Here is a 19,543-nt window from a genome sequence, read left to right as displayed (position 1 = left end):
TACGAAATATTTTTGTGCACAGGTGTAGGAACTGTTTTTGTTCACACGTGTACGGAATATTTTTGTGCATAGGTGTATGGAATATTACGGTGAAAATGGATTTGGAATATTTTTGTGAACAGGTGTACGGAATATTTTTGTGAAAATGGATACCGAATATTTTTGTGCACAGGTGTACGTGAAAGTTTTGTGCACAGGTGAACGTGATATTTTTGTGCAAATGTGTAAGGAACATTTTTGAGTATAGGGATATGGAATGTTTTTGTGCAGAGGTCCATGGATTATTTTTGTGTACAGGTATATGGAATGTTTTTGTGCAGAAGTCCGTGGAATATTTTTGTGTACAGGTATATGACTCATGTTTGTGCACAAATCTATAGAATGTTTTGTACACCGGTCTAGGACATATGATTGTGCACAAATCTATAGAATGTTTTGTACACCGGTCTAGGACATATGATTGTGCAAAGGTCTAAGGTATGTGTTTTTGCACAAATATTTGACATCTATTTATGCACAAGTCTAAGGTATCTGTGTGTACAGGTCTACAAAATATGTTTGTGCACAAGTCTGAAGAATCTTTATGTGCACAAGTCTGAAGAATCTTTATGTGCACAAGTCTGAAGAATCTTTATGTGCACAAGTCTGAAGAATCTTTATGTGCACAAGTCTGAAGAATCTTTATGTGCACAAGTCTGAAGAATCTTTATGTGCACAAGTCTACGGAATCTCTTGTGCAAATGTCGATGACATCTCTTTTTGAGGAAGTCTATGAAATCAGTTTTTTACACAAGCATATGACATCTGTTTGTGCACAAGTCTATAACATCGGATTGTGCAAAACCGTGTGACTTCTGTTTGTGTACAAGTCTGTGGAATCTATTTGTGCACGAGTCTACGTAATATATTTGTGCACGGGTCTACGGAAAATGTTTGTGCAAATGGGTGTGGAATATTTTTGAGCATATAGGGGTATGGAATGTTTCTGAACAGGTCCAAGGCATGTTTTGGTGCACAGGTCCATGGAATGTTTTTGTACACAGGTCTATGCCACATGTTTATACAAAAGCCAATAGAATATTTTGTGCATAGGTCAATGGAATCTTTTTGTGCACAGCACAGTTTTATGAAATATTTTGTGCGCAGGTCTAGGGAATATTTCTGTGCAATGGTTACATCTCCATGAAATCTTTTGTTCACAGGTCTATGGAAACTTGGTGTGCACAAGTCTATAGAATGTTTTTGTGCACATGTCTATGACTTCTGTTTGTGCACAAAACTATGGAATCTGGTTTGAACATGTCTATGACATCTGTTGTGCACAAGCCTGTGACTTCCACTTGTGTACAAGTCTACGCAATTTTTTTGTGCACATGGCTACGGAATCTGTGCACAGATCTCCGGAATCTGTTTGTACACAGGCCTACGGCATCTGTTTGTGCACAGGTTTAAGGAATCTGTTTCTTTACAGGTCTACGGCATCTGTTTGTGCACAGGCCTACGGCTTTTTTTTGAGCACAGGTCTAGGGAATCTTTTGTGCACAGTTTTATGGAATCTCTTTGGGCACAGGTCTATGGAATATTTTTGTGCACAGGTCTATGAAATCGTTTTGTGCAAATGGGTATGGAATCGTTTCGTGCAATTGGGTATGAAATTGTTTTGTGCAAATGGTTATGGAATCTTTATGGAAACAGGTCTATGACTTCTGTTTGTAAACAAGTCTAAGACTTCTGTTTGTGCACTAGTCCGTGGAATGGTTATGGAATCTTTATGGAAACAAATCTATGACATCAGTTTGTGCTCAATTCTAAGGGATCTGTTTGTGCACAATTCTAAGGGATCTGTTTGTGCACAAGTCTACGGGATCTGTTTGTACACAATTATATGACATGTGTTTTCACAAGTCTATGTTATCTACGAAATATGTTTGTGCACTCAGGGTGATCACAAATAACCTTGTAATAGTTATAGGAAAATAGGAAATTTACAATTGATTTACAGGAAATTATAGGAGACTAGCTGTTACCCGCGGCATCGCTTGAGTGTAGTAAGAACTTCCATCAAGTATGGGTACATTTTACTGATTCGACTAATATTTTTGTAGCATCCTAGGAGCGAAGGCACTCGGCGTCGCCCATCAGCTCGTCGAAACATTTTTTATTACTTTACACGCAGACATTCTATAAAGAAAGGTTTTTAAATATCTGGCCGCCATTTAAAATATGGCAACAAATCGATCCCGAAAGACCATATAGCCCGTCTATAGGTTAAAGGAATCCAGTGTACTAAATATTTGTGAATTCGGTTGAAACTCACGGACTTTCTTACAAAGAGAAGATTTGTTACATTTCTGGGCGCTATTTATGAAGATGGGGGCGGATTGGAAAAATCTTTCTTAGTACGCGCCTACTACTTACGAGTAACGTTCCTCCAAATTTTCAGCCTTCTGGGGCTAGTGGTTTGGGCTGGGCGATGATTATCAGTCAGGACTTTGATTTATATAGATATAGATGTATAATTAAAAAAAACAGGAAAAGACAAGAGAACTACTCTTGAAAAAATAGCAAAATATAGGTTGCAAATGCTTTGAAAGTAATAAGACCAGATTTACAAAGGAGCTTCGGTTTAATTATAACCATAAGTTCGTAAGATATGTTACATAAATTTGTCACTGGAACCTGAGAGCTTGTCTCGAAGTGACGTAAATGAAACGTCATAGATTCTCGTAAAGCGACGCCTGATGAGGCCCTGTCAAAGGCTTAGTACAGACTAAATAGGAAGATGGAGTAGAAAATCGAGTGTAGTCAATTCTCGCGTCGTTCTCGAACTAGCTCTCATTAAGTCTCTAGCATTTCGAAATATAGGAAGTGTCATACTTATGGAACGTAATCTTAGAAACATATGCTATAACTTTAAACCATCACTGACTTCCCTGACAAATATTTTTAGAGGCTTCCATAGCTTTGGTGATATTTAACAAAACCAAAAGTGAGAGCGCACAAAATATCTACAATTTCAAAAAATAGGAAAATATAGGAAAATTATCGAAATTATAGGAACTAATAGGAAGACATCCGAAAATAGGAAAAATTATAAAATTTAGGAAATGTGGTCACCCAGCGCAGGTCATTGGAATATGTTTGTGCACAGGTGTATAGATTGTTTTTGTACACAGGTCTACGTAATAATTTTTTAGCCTAAGTCTTCGGAATCTATTTGTATTATTGCATCCACTGTGCTTTGCACGTGAAAACGACGAGAAGGCAATTTGAGTTGGACTGGGCGTTGAAGCAATCAAGAGTAATACTTCTATAATAGATGGTTAGGGCCTTGTTAGTTCAAACGTGGTAACTAATATACGCGCAACACCACAAGACTTAATGGAGCGCCTGCTTTTCAGTATACGTTTTAAAATACTAGTTTCTAAACAGTTTTAATTCATATTAAGACTGAAGTGGCAGATATTAATCAAAACTGTCTTTGTACACAAAGACGCGAAAAAGTAAGAGATAAGTGTAGAAAATTAATTGTTTGAAGTAACAGATATTCAAATTTTCATTTTTGAAGACGTGATTATAAAACATCAATTATTTGAAAAAATTTCTTATCTTAGTTTTTTCACAAAAATTTCAGAGAAACTACCTTGATACCACTGTTTATATTCGAGAAACATTTGCTTCGAGGAAGTTCAAATACTCGGATATCTGAAAAATAGAGCTAGAAGTATTTATTTTTATATTTCAAAATTGAAAATATTGCGAACCGAAAATTACATTCGCCCTTTGACTGTGATGTAGTTATTAGAGTCAAAAGGATCTGTAGCTTTGAGAGATATACAAAACGTCAATTTTTGAAACCTCGAAAACTTTAAAATAAACGAACACGTTTTGTTAAGTTTTCATGCTTGTTTTATTTTGTCTGCTATCAACAATTTTCTGCCAATTTTATTCTCCTTATAGGCCCGAATATTCAAACTAACTCTAAATTTTAAAAAGAAAATAAAATGCATACGTTTTCTATTTTTAAAATGATGCACATGTTTAAGGATAAAATATTTTACTTAAGGAATTTTGGTGAAAAAACTAAGATAAGAAATTTTTTCAAATAATTGATGTTTTATAATCACGTCTTCAAAAATGAAAATTTGAATATCTGTTACTTCAAACAATTAATTTTCTACACTTATCTCTTACTTTTTCGCGTCTTTGTGTACAAAGACAGTTTTGATTAATCTATAATGTAGTGGTTATCACGTCCGCCTAACACGCGGAATGTGTCAGGTTCGAGCCCTGATAGTTACATGTTTTGACCATCGTGATTAGATATAGTAATAAGCTAGATCTCTTCGAAAACTTTATATTAACACGTATCCATGTTGTAGTGGTTATCAAGTCCGCTTTACACGCGGAAGGTCTCAGGTTCGAGCCTTGGTAGGGACATGTTTTGACCATCGTGATTAGACATAATAATAAGGTAGATCTTTTCGAAAACTGAGAATAACAAAGTATCTATGGTGTAGTGGTTATCACGTCCGCCTAACACGCTGAAGGTGTCAGGTTCGAGTTCTGATAGATACATGTTATGACCATCGTGATTAGACATAGTAATAAGCTAGATCTCTTCGAAAACTTTATATTAACACGTATCTATGGTGTAGTGGTTATCACGTCCGCTTTACATGCGGAAGGTCTCAGGTTCGAGCCTTGATAGATACATGTTTTAACCATCGTGATTAGACATAGTTATAAGCTAGATCTCTTCGAAAACTTTATATTAACACGTATCTATGGTGTAGTGGCTACCAAGTCCGCCTAACACGCGGAAGGTCCCAGGTTCGAGCCTTGGCAGGGACATGTTTTGACCATCGTGATTAGACATAATAATAAGGTAGATCTCTTCGAAAACTCAGAATAACAAAGTATCTATGGTGTAGTGGTTATCACGTCCGCCTAACACGCGGAAGGTCCAAGGTTCGAGCCCTGGTTATTACATGTTTTGACCATCGTGATAAGACATAGTAATAAGCTAGATCTCTTCGAAAAGTTTTTATTAACACGTGTCTATGGTGTAGTGGTTATCACATCCGCCTAACACCCGGAAGATCCCAGGTTCGAGCCCTGGTAGGGTCATGTTTTGACCATCATGATTAGACATAGTTATAAGCTAGATCTCTTCGAAAACTTTATACTAACACGTATCTATGGTGTAGTGGTTATCACGTCCGCTTTACATGCGGAAGGTCTCAGGTTCGAGCCTTGATAGATACATGTTTTGACCATCGTGATTAGACATAGTTATAAGCTAGATCTCTTCGAAAACACAGAATAACAAAGTATCTATGGTGTAGTGGTTATCACGTCCGCCTAACACGCGGAAGGTGTCAGGTTCGAGCCCTGATAGATAAATGTTATGACCATCGTGATTAGACATAGTAATAAGCTAGATCTCTTCGAAAACATTACATTAACACGTATCTATGGTGTAGTGGCTGCCACGTCCGCCTAACACGCGGAAGGTCCCAGGTTCGAGCCTTGGTAGGGACATGTTTTGACCATCGTGATTAGACATAATAATAAGGTAGATCTCTTCGAAAACTCAGAATAACAAAGTATCTATGGTGTAGTGGTTATCACGTCCGCCTAACACGCGGAAGGTCCAAGGTTCGAGCCCTGGTAGATACATGTTTTGACCATCGTGATAAGACATAGTAATAAGGTAGATCTCTACGAAAAGTCAGAATTACCAAGTATCTATGGTGTAGTGGTTATCGCGTCCGCTTTACACGCGGAAGGTCTCAGGTTCGAGCCCTGATGGATACATGTTTTGACCATCGTGATAAGACATAGTAATAAGCTAGATCTCTTCGAAAACTTTATATTAACACGTATCTATGGTGTAGTGGTTACCACGTCCGCCTAACTCGCGGAGGGTTCCAGGTTCGAGCCCTGGTAGGGACATGTTTTGACCATCGTGATTAGACATAATAATAAGGTAGATCTCTTCGAAAACTCAGAATAACAAAGTATCTATGGTGTAGTGGTTATCACGTCCGCCTAACACGCGGAAGGTCCAAGGTTCGAGCCCTGGTAGATACATGTTTTGACCATCGTGATAAGACATAGTAATAAGGTAGATCTCTACGAAAAGTCAGAATTACCAAGTATCTATGGTGTAGTGGTTATCGCGTCCGCTTTACACGCGGAAGGTCTCAGGTTCGAGCCCTGATGGATACATGTTATGACCATCGTGATTAGACATAGTAATAAGCTAGATCTCTTCGAAAACTTTATATTAACACGTGTCTATGGTGTAGTGGCTACCACGTCCGCCTAACACGCGGAAGGTCCCAGGTTCGAGCCTTGGTAGGGACATGTTTTGACCATCGTGATTAGACATAATAATAAGGTAGATCTCTTCGAAAACTCAGAATAACAAAGTATCTATGGTGTAGTGGTTATCACGTCCGCCTAACACGCGGAAGGTCCAAGGTTCGAGCCCTGGTAGATACATGTTTTGACCATCGTGATAAGACATAGTAATAAGCTAGATCTCTTCGAAAAGTTTTTATTAACACGTGTCTATGGTGAAGTGGTTACCACTTCCGCCTAACACCCGGAAGATCCCAGGTTCGAGCCCTGGTAGGGATATGTTTTGACCATCGTGATTAGACATAATAATAAGGTAGATCTCTTCGAAAACTCACAATAGCCATGTATCTATGGTGTAGTGGTGATCACGTCCGCCTAACGCGCGGAAGGTCCCAGGTTCGAGCCCTGATAGATACATGTTTTGACCATCGTGATTAGACATAATAATAAGGTAGATCTCTTCGAAAAGTCAGAATTACCAAGTATCTATGGTGTAGTGGTTATCGCGTCCGCTTTACACGCGGAAGGTCTCAGGTTCGAGCCCTGATGGATACATGTTTTGACCATCGTGATAAGACATAGTAATAAGCTAGATCTCTTCGAAAACTTTATATTAACACGTATCTATGGTGTAGTGGTTACCAAGTCCGCCTAACACGCGGAGGGTCCCAGGTTCGAGCCCTGGTAGGGAAATGTTTTGACCATCGTGATTAGACATAATAATAAGGTAGATCTCTTCGAAAACTCAGATTAACCAAGTTTCTGTGGTGTAGTGGTTATCACGTCCGCTTTACACACGGAAGGTCTCATGTTCGAGCCCTGATAGATACATGTTTTGACCATCGTGATTAGTCATAGTTATAAGCTAGATCTCTTCGAAAACTTTATATTGACACGTATCTATGGTGTAGTGTTTATCACGTCCGCCTAACACGCGGAAGGTGTCAGGTTCGAGCCCTGATAGATACATGTTTTGACCATCGTGATTAGATATAGTAATAAGCTACATCTCTTCGAAAACTTTATATTAACACGTATCCATGTTGTAGTGGTTATTACGTCCGCTTTACACGCGGAAGGGGTCAGGTTCGAGCCTTGGTAGGGACATGTTTTGACCATCGTGATTAGACATAATAATAAGGTAGATCTTTTCGAAAACTCAGAATAACAAAGTATCTATGGTGTAGTGGTTATCACGTCCGCCTAACACGCTGAAGGTGTCAGGTTCGAGTTCTGATAGATACATGTTATGACCATCGTGATTAGACATAGTAATAAGCTAGATCTCTTCGAAAACTATATATTAACACGTATCTATGGTGTAGTGGTTATCACGTCCGCTTTACATGCGGAAGGTCTCAGGTTCGAGCCTTGATAGATACATGTTTTGACCATCGTGATTAGACATAGTTATAAGCTAGATCTCTTCGAAAACTTTATATTAACACGTATCTATGGTGTAGTGGCTACCAAGTCCGCCTAACACGCGGAAGGTCCCAGGTTCGAGCCTTGGTAGGGACATGTTTTGACCATCGTGATTAGACATAATAATAAGGTAGATCTCTTCGAAAACTCAGAATAACAAAGTATCTATGGTGTAGTGGTTATCACGTCCGCCTAACACGCGGAAGGTCCAAGGTTCGAGCCCTGGTAGATACATGTTTTGACCATCGTGATAAGACATAGTAATAAGCTAGATCTCTTCGAAAACTTTATATTAACACGTGTCTATGGTGTAGTGGTTACCAAGTCCGCCTAACACGCGGAGGGTCCCAGGTTCGAGCCCTGGTAGGGAAATGTTTTGACCATCGTGATTAGACATAATAATAAGGTAGATCTCTTCGAAAACTCAGATTAACCAAGTTTCTGTGGTGTAGTGGTTATCACGTCCGCTTTACACACGGAAGGTCTCATGTTCGAGCCCTGATAGATACATGTTTTGACCATCGTGATTAGTCATAGTTATAAGCTAGATCTCTTCGAAAACTTTATATTGACACGTATCTATGGTGTAGTGTTTATCACGTCCGCCTAACACGCGGAAGGTGTCAGGTTCGAGCCCTGATAGATACATGTTTTGACCATCGTGATTAGATATAGTAATAAGCTACATCTCTTCGAAAACTTTATATTAACACGTATCCATGTTGTAGTGGTTATTACGTCCGCTTTACACGCGGAAGGGGTCAGGTTCGAGCCTTGGTAGGGACATGTTTTGACCATCGTGATTAGACATAATAATAAGGTAGATCTTTTCGAAAACTCAGAATAACAAAGTATCTATGGTGTAGTGGTTATCACGTCCGCCTAACACGCTGAAGGTGTCAGGTTCGAGTTCTGATAGATACATGTTATGACCATCGTGATTAGACATAGTAATAAGCTAGATCTCTTCGAAAACTATATATTAACACGTATCTATGGTGTAGTGGTTATCACGTCCGCTTTACATGCGGAAGGTCTCAGGTTCGAGCCTTGATAGATACATGTTTTGACCATCGTGATTAGACATAGTTATAAGCTAGATCTCTTCGAAAACTTTATATTAACACGTATCTATGGTGTAGTGGCTACCAAGTCCGCCTAACACGCGGAAGGTCCCAGGTTCGAGCCTTGGTAGGGACATGTTTTGACCATCGTGATTAGACATAATAATAAGGTAGATCTCTTCGAAAACTCAGAATAACAAAGTATCTATGGTGTAGTGGTTATCACGTCCGCCTAACACGCGGAAGGTCCAAGGTTCGAGCCCTGGTAGATACATGTTTTGACCATCGTGATAAGACATAGTAATAAGCTAGATCTCTTCGAAAAGTTTTTATTAACACGTGTCTATGGTGTAGTGGTTATCACATCCGCCTAACACCCGGAAGATCCCAGGTTCGAGCCCTGGTAGGGACATGTTTTGACCATCATGATTAGACATAGTTATAAGCTAGATCTCTTCGAAAACTTTATACTAACACGTATCTATGGTGTAGTGGTTATCACGTCCGCTTTACATGCGGAAGGTCTCAGGTTCGAGCCTTGAGAGATACATGTTTTGACCATCGTGATTAGACATAGTAATAAGCTAGATCTCTTCGAAAACACAGAATAACAAAGTATCTATGGTGTAGTGGTTATCACGTCCGCCTAACACGCGGAAGGTGTCAGGTTCGAGCCCTGATAGATAAATGTTATGACCATCGTGATTAGACATAGTAATAAGCTAGATCTCTTCGAAAACATTACATTAACACGTATCTATGGTGTAGTTGCTGCCACGTCTGCCTAACACGCGGAAGGTCCCAGATTCGAGCCTTGGTAGGGACATGTTTTAACCATCGTGATTAGACATAATAATAAGGTAGATCTCTTCGAAAACTCAGAATAACAAAGTATCTATGGTTTAGTGGTTATCACGTCCGCCTAACACGCGGAAGGTCCCAGGTTCGAGCCCTTTTAGATACATGATTTGACCATCGTGATAAGACATAGTAATAAGCTAGATCTCTTCGAAAAGTTTATCTTAACACGTGTCTATGGTGTAGTGGTTATCACATCCGCCTAACACCCGCAAGGTCCCAGGTTCGAGCCCTGGTAGGGACATGTTTTGACCATCGTGATTAGACATAATAATATGGTAGATCTCTTCGAAAACTCAGAATAACAAAGTATCTATGGTGTAGTGGTTATCACGTCCGCCTAACACGCGGAATGTCTCAGGTTCGAGCCCTGATGGATACATGTTTTGACCATCGTGATAAGACATAGTAATAAGCTACATCTCTTCGAAAACTTTATATTAACACGTATCTATGGTGTAGTGGTTACCACGTCCGCCTAACTCGCGGAGGGTCCCAGGTTCGAGCCCTGGTAGGGACATGTTTTGACCATCGTCATTAGACATAATAATAAGGTAGATCTCTTCGAAAACTCAGAATAACAAAGAATCTATGGTGTAGTGGTTATCACGTCCGCCTAACACGCGGAAGGTCCAAGGTTCGAGCCCTGGTAGATACATGTTTTGACCATCGTGATAAGACATAGTAATAAGCTAGATCTCTTCGAAAAGTTTTTATTAACACGTGTCTATGGTGTAGTGGTTATCACATCCGCCTAACACCCGGAAGATCCCAGGTTCGAGCCCTGGTAGGGACATGTTTTGACCATCATGATTAGACATAGTTATAAGCTAGATCTCTTCGAAAACTTTATACTAACACGTATCTATGGTGTAGTGGTTATCACGTCCGCTTTACATGCGGAAGGTCTCAGGTTCGAGCCTTGATAGATACATGTTTTGACCATCGTGATTAGACATAGTTATAAGCTAGATCTCTTCGAAAACACAGAATAACAAAGTATCTATGGTGTAGTGGTTATCACGTCCGCCTAACACGCGGAAGGTGTCCGGTTCGAGCCCTGATAGATAAATGTTATGACCATCGTGATTAGACATAGTAATAAGCTAGATCTCTTCGAAAACATTACATTAACACGTATCTATGGTGTAGTGGCTGCCACGTCCGCCTAACACGCGGAAGGTCCCAGGTTCGAGCCTTGGTAGGGACATGTTTTGACCATCGTGATTAGACATAATAATAAGGTAGATCTCTTCGAAAACTCAGAATAACAAAGTATCTATGGTGTAGTGGTTATCACGTCCGTCTAACACGCGGAAGGTCCCAGGTTCGAGCCCTTTTAGATACATGTTTTGACCATCGTGATAAGACATAGTAATAAGCTAGATCTCTTCGAAAAGTTTATCTTAACACGTGTCTATGGTGTAGTGGTTATCACATCCGCCTAACACCCGCAAGGTCCCAGGTTCGAGCCCTGGTAGGGACATGTTTTGACCATCGTGATTAGACATAATAATAAGGTAGATCTCTTCGAAAACTCAGAATAACAAAGTATCTATGGTGTAGTGGTTATCACGTCCGCCTAACACGCGGAATGTCTCAGGTTCGAGCCCTGATAGATACATGTTATGACCATCGTGATAAGATATAGTAATAAGCTACATCTCTTCGAAAACTTTATATTAACACGTATCTATGGTGTAGTGGTTACCACGTCCGCCTAACTCGCGGAGGGTCCCAGGTTCGAGCCCTGGTAGGGACATGTTTTGACCATCGTCATTAGACATAATAATAAGGTAGATCTCTTCGAAAACTCAGAATAACAAAGAATCTATGGTGTAGTGGTTATCACGTCCGCCTAACACGCGGAAGGTCCAAGGTTCGAGCCCTGGTAGATACATGTTTTGACCATCGTGATAAGACATAGTAATAAGCTAGATCTCTTCGAAAAGTTTTTATTAACACGTGTCTATGGTGTAGTGGTTATCACATCCGCCTAACACCCGGAAGATCCCAGGTTCGAGCCCTGGTAGGGATATGTTTCGACCATCGTGATTAGACATAATAATAAGGTAGATCTCTTCGAAAACTCACAATAGCCAACTATCTATGGTGAAGTGGTGATCACGTCCGCCTAACACGCGGAAGGTCCCAGGTTCGAGCCCTGATGAATACATGTTTTGACCATCGTGATTAGACATAATAATAAGGTAGATCTCTTCGAAAAGTCAGAATTACCAAGTATCTATGGTGTAGTGGTTATCGCGTCCGCTTTACACGCGGAAGGTCTCAGGTTCGAGCCCTGATGGATACATGTTTTGACCATCGTGATAAGACATAGTAATAAGCTAGATCTCTTCGAAAACTTTATATTAACACGTATCTATGGTGTAGTGGTTACCAAGTCAGCCTAACACGCGGAGGGTCCCAGGTTTGAGCCCTCGTAGGGACATGTTTTGACCATCGTGATTAGACATAATAATAAGATAGATCTCTTCGAAAACTCAGAATAACAAAGGATCTATGGTGTAGTGGTTATCACGTCCGCCTAACACGCGGAAGGTGTCAGGTTCGAGCCCTGATAGATACATGTTATGACCATCGTGATAAGATATAGTAATAAGCTACATCTCTTCGAAAACTTTATATTAACACGTATCTATGGTGTAGTGGTTACCACGTCCGCCTAACTCGCGGAGGGTCCCAGGTTCGAGCCCTGGTAGGGACATGTTTTGACCATCGTCATTAGACATAATAATAAGGTAGATCTCTTCGAAAACTCAGAATAACAAAGAATCTATGGTGTAGTGGTTATCACGTCCGCCTAACACGCGGAAGGTCCAAGGTTCGAGCCCTGGTAGATACATGTTTTGACCATCGTGATAAGACATAGTAATAAGCTAGATCTCTTCGAAAAGTTTTTATTAACACGTGTCTATGGTGTAGTGGTTATCACATCCGCCTAACACCCGGAAGATCCCAGGTTCGAGACCTGGTAGGGATATGTTTCGACCATCATGATTAGACATAATAATAAGGTAGATCTCTTCGAAAACTCACAATAGCCAACTATCTATGGTGAAGTGGTGATCACGTCCGCCTAACACGCGGAAGGTCCCAGGTTCGAGCCCTGATGAATACATGTTTTGACCATCGTGATTAGACATAATAATAAGGTAGATCTCTTCGAAAAGTCAGAATTACCAAGTATCTATGGTGTAGTGGTTATCGCGTCCGCTTTACACGCGGAAGGTCTCAGGTTCGAGCCCTGATGGATACATGTTTTGACCATCGTGATAAGACATAGTAATAAGCTAGATCTCTTCGAAAACTTTATATTAACACGTATCTATGGTGTAGTGGTTACCAAGTCAGCCTAACACGCGGAGGGTCCCAGGTTTGAGCCCTCGTAGGGACATGTTTTGACCATCGTGATTAGACATAATAATAAGATAGATCTCTTCGAAAACTCAGAATAACAAAGGATCTATGGTGTAGTGGTTATCACGTCCGCCTAACACGCGGAAGGTGTCAGGTTCGAGCCCTGATAGATACATGTTTTGACCATCGTGATAAGACATAGTAATAAGCTAGATCTCTTCGAAAAGTTTTTATTAACACGTGTCTATGGTGTAGTGGTTATCACATCCGCCTAACACCCGGAAGATCCCAGGTTCGAGACCTGGTAGGGATATGTTTCGACCATCGTGATTAGACATAATAATAAGGTAGATCTCTTCGAAAAGTCAGAATTACCAAGTATCTATGGTGTAGTGGTTATCGCGTCCGCTTTACACGCGGAAGGTCTCAGGTTCGAGCCCTGATGGATACATGTTTTGACCATCGTGATAAGACATAGTAATAAGCTAGATCTCTTCGAAAACTTTATATTAACACGTATCTATGGTGTAGTGGTTACCAAGTCAGCCTAACACGCGGAGGGTCCCAGGTTTGAGCCCTCGTAGGGACATGTTTTGACCATCGTGATTAGACATAATAATAAGATAGATCTCTTCGAAAACTCAGAATAACAAAGGATCTATGGTGTAGTGGTTATCACGTCCGCCTAACACGCGGAAGGTGTCAGGTTCGAGCCCTGATAGATACATGTTATGACCATCGTGATTAGACATAGTAATAAGCTAGATCTCTTCGAAAACTTTATATTAACACGTATCTATGGTGTAGTGGTTATCACGTCCGCCTAACACGCGGATGGTGTCAGGTTCGAGCCTTGATAGATACATGTTTTGACCATCATGATTAGACATAATTATAAGGTAGATCTCTTCGAAAACTCAGAATAACAAAGGATCTATGGTGTAGTGGTTATCACGTCCGCCTAACACGCGGAAGGTGTCAGGTTCGAGCCCTGATAGATACATGTTATGACCATCGTGATTAGACATAGTAATAAGCTAGATCTCTTCGAAAAGTTTATATTAACACGTGTCTATGGTGTAGTGGTTATCACATCCGCCTAACACCCGCAAGGTCCCAGGTTCGAGCCCTGGTAGGGACATGTTTTGACCATCATGATTAGACATAATAATAAGGTAGATCTCTTCGAAAACTCACAATAGCCAAGTATCTATGGTGTAGTGGTTATCACGTCCGCATAACACGCGGAAGGTCCCAGGTTCGAACCCTGATAGATACATATTTTGACCATCGTGATTAGACATAATAATAAGGTAGATCTCTTCGAAAAGTCAGAATTACCAAGTATCTATGGTGTAGTGGTTATCACGTCCGCCTAACACGCGGAATGTCTCAGGTTCGAGCCCTGATGGATACATGTTTTGACCATCGTGATAAGACATAGTAATAAGCTAGATCTCTTCGAAAACTTTATAGTAACACGTATCTATGGTGTAGTGGTTACCACGTCCGCCCAAGTCGCGGAGGGTCCCAGGTTCGAGCCCTGATAGGGACATGTTTTGACCATCGTCATTAGACATAATAATAAGGTAGATCTCTTCGAAAACTCAGAATAACAAAGAATCTATGGTGTAGTGGTTATCACGTCCGCCTAACACGCGGAAGGTCCAAGGTTCGAGCCCTGGTAGCTACATGTTTTGACCATCGTGATAAGACATAGTAATAAGCTAGATCTCTTCGAAAAGTTTTTATTAACACGTGTCTATGGTGTAGTGGTTATCACATCCGCCTAACACCCGGAAGATCCCAGGTTCGAGCCCTGGTAGGGACATGTTTTGACCATCGTGATTAGACATAATAATAAGGTAGATCTCTTCGAAAACTCACAATAGCCAAGTATATATGGTGAAGTGGTGATCACGTCCGCCTAACACGCGGAAGGTCCCAGGTTCGAGCCCTGATGAATACATGTTTTGACCATCGTGATTAGACATAATAATAAGGTAGATCTCTTCGAAAAGTCGGAATTACCAAGTATCTATGGTGTAGTGGTTATCGCGTCCGCTTTGCACGCGGAAGGTCTCAGGTTCGAGCCCTGATGGATACATGTTTTGACCGTCGTGATAAGACATAGTAATAAGCTAGATCTCTTCGAAAACTTTATATTAACACGTATCTATGGTGTAGTGGTTACCAAGTCCGCCTAACACGCGGAGGGTCCCAGGTTCGAGCCCTGGTAGGGACATGTTTTGACCATCGTGATTAGACATAATAATAAGGTAGATCTCTTCGAAAACTCAGAATAACAAAGTATCTATGGTGTAGTGGTTATCACATCCGCCTAACACCCGGAAGATCCCAGGTTCGAGCCCTGGTAGGGATATGTTTCGACCATCGTGATTAGACATAATAATAAGCTAGATCTCTTCGAAAACTTTATATTAACACGTATCTATGGTTTAGTGGTTACCAAGTCCGCCTAACACGCGGAGGGTCCCAGGTTCGAGCCCTGGTACGGACATGTATTGACCATCGTGATTAGACATAATAATAAGGTAGATCTCTTCGAAAACTCAGAATAACAAAGTATCTATGGTGCAGTGGTTATCACATCCGCCTAACACCCGGAAGATCCCAGGTTCGAGCCCTGGTAGGGATATGTTTCGACCATCGTGATTAGACATAATAATAAGGTAGATCTCTTCGAAAACTCACAATAGCCAAGTATCTATGGTGAAGTGGTGATCACGTCCGCCTAACACGCGGAAGGTCCCTGGTTCGAGCCCTGATAGATACATGTTTTGACCATCGTGATTAGACATAATAATAAGGTAGATCTCTTTGAAAACTCAGAATAACAATGTATCTAGGGTGTAGTGGTTATCACGTCCGCCTAACACGCGGAAGGTCCAAGGTTCGAGCCCTGGTAGATACATGTTTTGACCATCGTGATAAGACATAGTAATAAGCTAGATCTCTTTGAAAAGTTTTTATTAACACGTGTCTATGGTGTAGTGGTTATCACATCCGCCTAACACCCGGAAGATCCCAGGTTCGAGCCCTGGTAGGGATATGTTTCGACCATCGTGATTAGACATAATAATAAGGTAGATCTCTTCGAAAACTCACAATAGCCAAGTATCTATGGTGTAGTGGTTATCACGTCCGCTTTACACGCGGAAGGTCTCAGGTTCGAGCCCTGATAGATACATGTTATGACCATCGTGATTAGACATAGTAATAAGCTAGATCTCTTCGAAAACATTACATTAACACGTATCTATGGTGTAGTGGTTATCACGTCCGCCTAACACGCGGAAGGTGTCAGGTTCGAGCCTTGATAGATACATGTTTTGACCATCGTGATTAGACATAATAATAAGGTATATCTCTTCGAAAACTCAGATTAACCAAGTATCTGTGGTGTAGTGGTTATCACGTCCGCTTTCCACGCGGAAGGTCTCAGGATCGAGCCCTGATAGATACATGTTTTGACCATCGTGATTAGTCATAGTTATAAGCTAGATCTCTTCGAAAACTTTACATTAACACGTATCTAAGGTGTAGTGTTTATCACGTCCGCCTAACACGCGGAAGGTGTCAGGTTCGAGCCCTGATGGATACATGTTTTGACCATCGTGATTAGACATAATAATAAGGTAGATCTCTTCGAAAAGTCGGAATTACCAAGCATCTATGGTGTAGTGGTTATCGCGTCCGCTTTACACGCGGAAGGTCTCAGGTTCGAACCCTGATGGATACATGTTTTGACCATCGTGATAAGACATAGTAATAAGCTAGATCTCTTCGAAAACTTTATATTAACACGTATCCATGGTGTAGTGGTTACCAAGTCCGCCTAACACGCGGAGGGTCCCAGGTTCGAGCCCTGGTAGGGACATGTTTTGGCCATCGTGATTAGACATAATAATAAGGTATATCTCTTCGAAAACTCAGATTAACCAAGTATCTGTGGTGTAGTGGTTATCACGTCCGCTTTCCACGCGGAAGGTCTTAGGATCGAGCCCTGATAGATACATGTTTTGACCATCGTGATTAGTCATAGTTATAAGCTAGATCTCTTCGAAAACTTTACATTAACACGTATCTAAGGTGTAGTGGTTATCACGTCCGCCTAACACGCGGAAGGTGTCAGGCTCGAGCCCTGATAGATACATGTTATGACCATCGTGATTAGACATAATAATAAGGTAGATCTCTTCGAAAACTCAGAATAACAAAGTATCTAGGGTGTAGTGGTTATCACGTCCGCCTAAAACGCGGAAGGTCCAAGGTTCGAGCCCTGGTAGATACATGTTTTGACCATCGTGATAAGACATAGTAATAAGCTAGATCTCTTCGAAAAGTTTTTATTAACACGCTTCTATGGTGTAGTGGTTATCACATCCGCCTAACACCCGGAAGATCCCAGGTTCGAGCCCTGGTAGGGATATGTTTCGACCATCGTGATTAGACATAATAATAAGGTAGATCTCTTCGAAAACTCATAATAACAAAGTATCTATGGTGTAGTGGTTATCACGTCCGCCTAACACGCGGAAGGTGTCAGGTTCGAGCCCTGATAGATACATGTTATGACCATCGTGATTAGACATAATAATAAGGTAGATCTCTTCGAAAACTCACAATAGCCAAGTATATATGGTGTAGTGGTTATCACGTCCGCATAACACGCGGAAGGTCCCAGGTTCGAACCCTGATAGATACATATTTTGACCATCGTGATTAGACATAATAATAAGGTAGATCTCTTCGAAAAGTCAGAATTACCAAGTATCTATGGTGTAGTGGTTATCACGTCCGCTTTACACGCGGAAGGTCTCAGGTTCGAGCCCTGATGGATACATGTTTTGACCATCGTGATAAGACATAGTAATAAGCTAGATCTCTTCGAAAACTTTATATTAACACGTATCTATGGTGTAGTGGTTACCACGTCCACCTAACTCGAGGAGGGTCCCAGGTTCGAGCCCTGGTAGGGACATGTTTTGACCATCGTCATTAGACATAATAATAAGGTAGATCTCTTCGAAATCTCAGAATAACAAAGAATCTATGGTGTAGTGGTTATCACGTCCGCCTAACACGCGGAAGGTGTCAGGTTCGAGCCCTGATAGATACATGTTATGACCATCGTGATTAGACATAGTAATAAGCTAGATCTCTTCGAAAACATTACATTAACACGTATCTATGGTGTAGTGGTTATCACGTCCGCCTAACACGCGGAAGGTGTCAGGTTCGAGCCTTGATAGATACATGTTTTGACCATCGTGATTAGACATAATAATAAGGTATATCTCTTCGAAAACTCAGATTAACCAAGTATCTGTGGTGTAGTGGTTATCACGTCCGCTTTCCACGCGGAAGGTCTCAGGATCGAGCCCTGATAGATACATGTTTTGACCATCGTGATTAGTCATAGTTATAAGCTAGATCTCTTCGAAAACTTTACATTAACACGTATCTAAGGTGTAGTGTTTATCACGTCCGCCTAACACGCGGAAGGTGTCAGGTTCGAGCCCTGATGGATACATGTTTTGACCATCGTGATTAGACATAATAATAAGGTAGATCTCTTCGAAAAGTCGGAATTACCAAGCATCTATGGTGTAGTGGTTATCGCGTCCGCTTTACACGCGGAAGGTCTCAGGTTCGAACCCTGATGGATACATGTTTTGACCATCGTGATAAGACATAGTAATAAGCTAGATCTCTTCGAAAACTTTATATTAACACGTATCCATGGTGTAGTGGTTACCAAGTCCGCCTAACACGCGGAGGGTCCCAGGTTCGAGCCCTGGTAGGGACATGTTTTGGCCATCGTGATTAGACATAATAATAAGGTATATCTCTTCGAAAACTCAGATTAACCAAGTATCTGTGGTGTAGTGGTTATCACGTCCGCTTTCCACGCGGAAGGTCTTAGGATCGAGCCCTGATAGATACATGTTTTGACCATCGTGATTAGTCATAGTTATAAGCTAGATCTCTTCGAAAACTTTACATTAACACGTATCTAAGGTGTAGTGGTTATCACGTCCGCCTAACACGCGGAAGGTGTCAGGCTCGAGCCCTGATAGATACATGTTATGACCATCGTGATTAGACATAATAATAAGGTAGATCTCTTCGAAAACTCAGAATAACAAAGTATCTAGGGTGTAGTGGTTATCACGTCCGCCTAAAACGCGGAAGGTCCAAGGTTCGAGCCCTGGTAGATACATGTTTTGACCATCGTGATAAGACATAGTAATAAGCTAGATCTCTTCGAAAAGTTTTTATTAACACGCGTCTATGGTGTAGTGGTTATCACATCCGCCTAACACCCGGAAGATCCCAGGTTCGAGCCCTGGTAGGGATATGTTTCGACCATCGTGATTAGACATAATAATAAGGTAGATCTCTTCGAAAACTCATAATAA

General features: G+C 41.0%; 20 non-coding genes across 20 annotated transcripts; all 20 read left to right on the top strand.

The window, feature by feature from the left end:
• The first annotated feature begins 5,609 nt into the window (after positions 1-5,609).
• On the top strand, positions 5,610-5,682 carry TRNAV-AAC (transfer RNA valine (anticodon AAC)). The gene has a single exon. It is a non-coding gene; the product is annotated as a tRNA-Val (tRNA).
• A 341-nt stretch (positions 5,683-6,023) lies between these two features.
• TRNAV-AAC (transfer RNA valine (anticodon AAC)) lies at positions 6,024-6,096 on the top strand. The gene has a single exon. It is a non-coding gene; the product is annotated as a tRNA-Val (tRNA).
• Positions 6,097-6,437: 341 nt separating this feature from the next.
• TRNAV-AAC (transfer RNA valine (anticodon AAC)) lies at positions 6,438-6,510 on the top strand. The gene has a single exon. It is a non-coding gene; the product is annotated as a tRNA-Val (tRNA).
• Positions 6,511-6,713: 203 nt separating this feature from the next.
• Positions 6,714-6,786, top strand: TRNAV-AAC (transfer RNA valine (anticodon AAC)). Its single transcript has one exon. It is a non-coding gene; the product is annotated as a tRNA-Val (tRNA).
• Positions 6,787-7,955: 1,169 nt separating this feature from the next.
• On the top strand, positions 7,956-8,028 carry TRNAV-AAC (transfer RNA valine (anticodon AAC)). The gene has a single exon. It is a non-coding gene; the product is annotated as a tRNA-Val (tRNA).
• Positions 8,029-9,059: 1,031 nt separating this feature from the next.
• TRNAV-AAC (transfer RNA valine (anticodon AAC)) lies at positions 9,060-9,132 on the top strand. Its single transcript has one exon. It is a non-coding gene; the product is annotated as a tRNA-Val (tRNA).
• Positions 9,133-11,267: 2,135 nt separating this feature from the next.
• On the top strand, positions 11,268-11,340 carry TRNAV-AAC (transfer RNA valine (anticodon AAC)). The gene has a single exon. It is a non-coding gene; the product is annotated as a tRNA-Val (tRNA).
• A 617-nt stretch (positions 11,341-11,957) lies between these two features.
• Positions 11,958-12,030, top strand: TRNAV-UAC (transfer RNA valine (anticodon UAC)). The gene has a single exon. It is a non-coding gene; the product is annotated as a tRNA-Val (tRNA).
• An 893-nt stretch (positions 12,031-12,923) lies between these two features.
• On the top strand, positions 12,924-12,996 carry TRNAV-UAC (transfer RNA valine (anticodon UAC)). The gene has a single exon. It is a non-coding gene; the product is annotated as a tRNA-Val (tRNA).
• Positions 12,997-13,475: 479 nt separating this feature from the next.
• Positions 13,476-13,548, top strand: TRNAV-UAC (transfer RNA valine (anticodon UAC)). The gene has a single exon. It is a non-coding gene; the product is annotated as a tRNA-Val (tRNA).
• Positions 13,549-15,131: 1,583 nt separating this feature from the next.
• TRNAA-UGC (transfer RNA alanine (anticodon UGC)) lies at positions 15,132-15,204 on the top strand. Its single transcript has one exon. It is a non-coding gene; the product is annotated as a tRNA-Ala (tRNA).
• Positions 15,205-16,235: 1,031 nt separating this feature from the next.
• On the top strand, positions 16,236-16,308 carry TRNAV-UAC (transfer RNA valine (anticodon UAC)). The gene has a single exon. It is a non-coding gene; the product is annotated as a tRNA-Val (tRNA).
• Positions 16,309-16,511: 203 nt separating this feature from the next.
• On the top strand, positions 16,512-16,584 carry TRNAG-UCC (transfer RNA glycine (anticodon UCC)). Its single transcript has one exon. It is a non-coding gene; the product is annotated as a tRNA-Gly (tRNA).
• Positions 16,585-17,063: 479 nt separating this feature from the next.
• On the top strand, positions 17,064-17,136 carry TRNAG-UCC (transfer RNA glycine (anticodon UCC)). The gene has a single exon. It is a non-coding gene; the product is annotated as a tRNA-Gly (tRNA).
• A 203-nt stretch (positions 17,137-17,339) lies between these two features.
• Positions 17,340-17,412, top strand: TRNAF-AAA (transfer RNA phenylalanine (anticodon AAA)). The gene has a single exon. It is a non-coding gene; the product is annotated as a tRNA-Phe (tRNA).
• Positions 17,413-17,615: 203 nt separating this feature from the next.
• TRNAV-AAC (transfer RNA valine (anticodon AAC)) lies at positions 17,616-17,688 on the top strand. Its single transcript has one exon. It is a non-coding gene; the product is annotated as a tRNA-Val (tRNA).
• A 203-nt stretch (positions 17,689-17,891) lies between these two features.
• TRNAV-UAC (transfer RNA valine (anticodon UAC)) lies at positions 17,892-17,964 on the top strand. The gene has a single exon. It is a non-coding gene; the product is annotated as a tRNA-Val (tRNA).
• A 479-nt stretch (positions 17,965-18,443) lies between these two features.
• On the top strand, positions 18,444-18,516 carry TRNAG-UCC (transfer RNA glycine (anticodon UCC)). The gene has a single exon. It is a non-coding gene; the product is annotated as a tRNA-Gly (tRNA).
• Positions 18,517-18,995: 479 nt separating this feature from the next.
• Positions 18,996-19,068, top strand: TRNAG-UCC (transfer RNA glycine (anticodon UCC)). Its single transcript has one exon. It is a non-coding gene; the product is annotated as a tRNA-Gly (tRNA).
• Positions 19,069-19,271: 203 nt separating this feature from the next.
• Positions 19,272-19,344, top strand: TRNAF-AAA (transfer RNA phenylalanine (anticodon AAA)). Its single transcript has one exon. It is a non-coding gene; the product is annotated as a tRNA-Phe (tRNA).
• The last annotated feature ends 199 nt before the right edge of the window (positions 19,345-19,543 follow it).

This window comes from Phalangium opilio, unplaced genomic scaffold, assembly GCF_054372755.1.
Source record: "Phalangium opilio isolate 3A_F unplaced genomic scaffold, DU_Popi_V2 ptg000021l_1, whole genome shotgun sequence".
Classification (NCBI taxonomy): domain Eukaryota; kingdom Metazoa; phylum Arthropoda; class Arachnida; order Opiliones; family Phalangiidae; genus Phalangium; species Phalangium opilio.
Note: the sequence above shows the minus strand (reverse complement) of the source record. Positions and strands in the feature narration are given on the sequence as shown.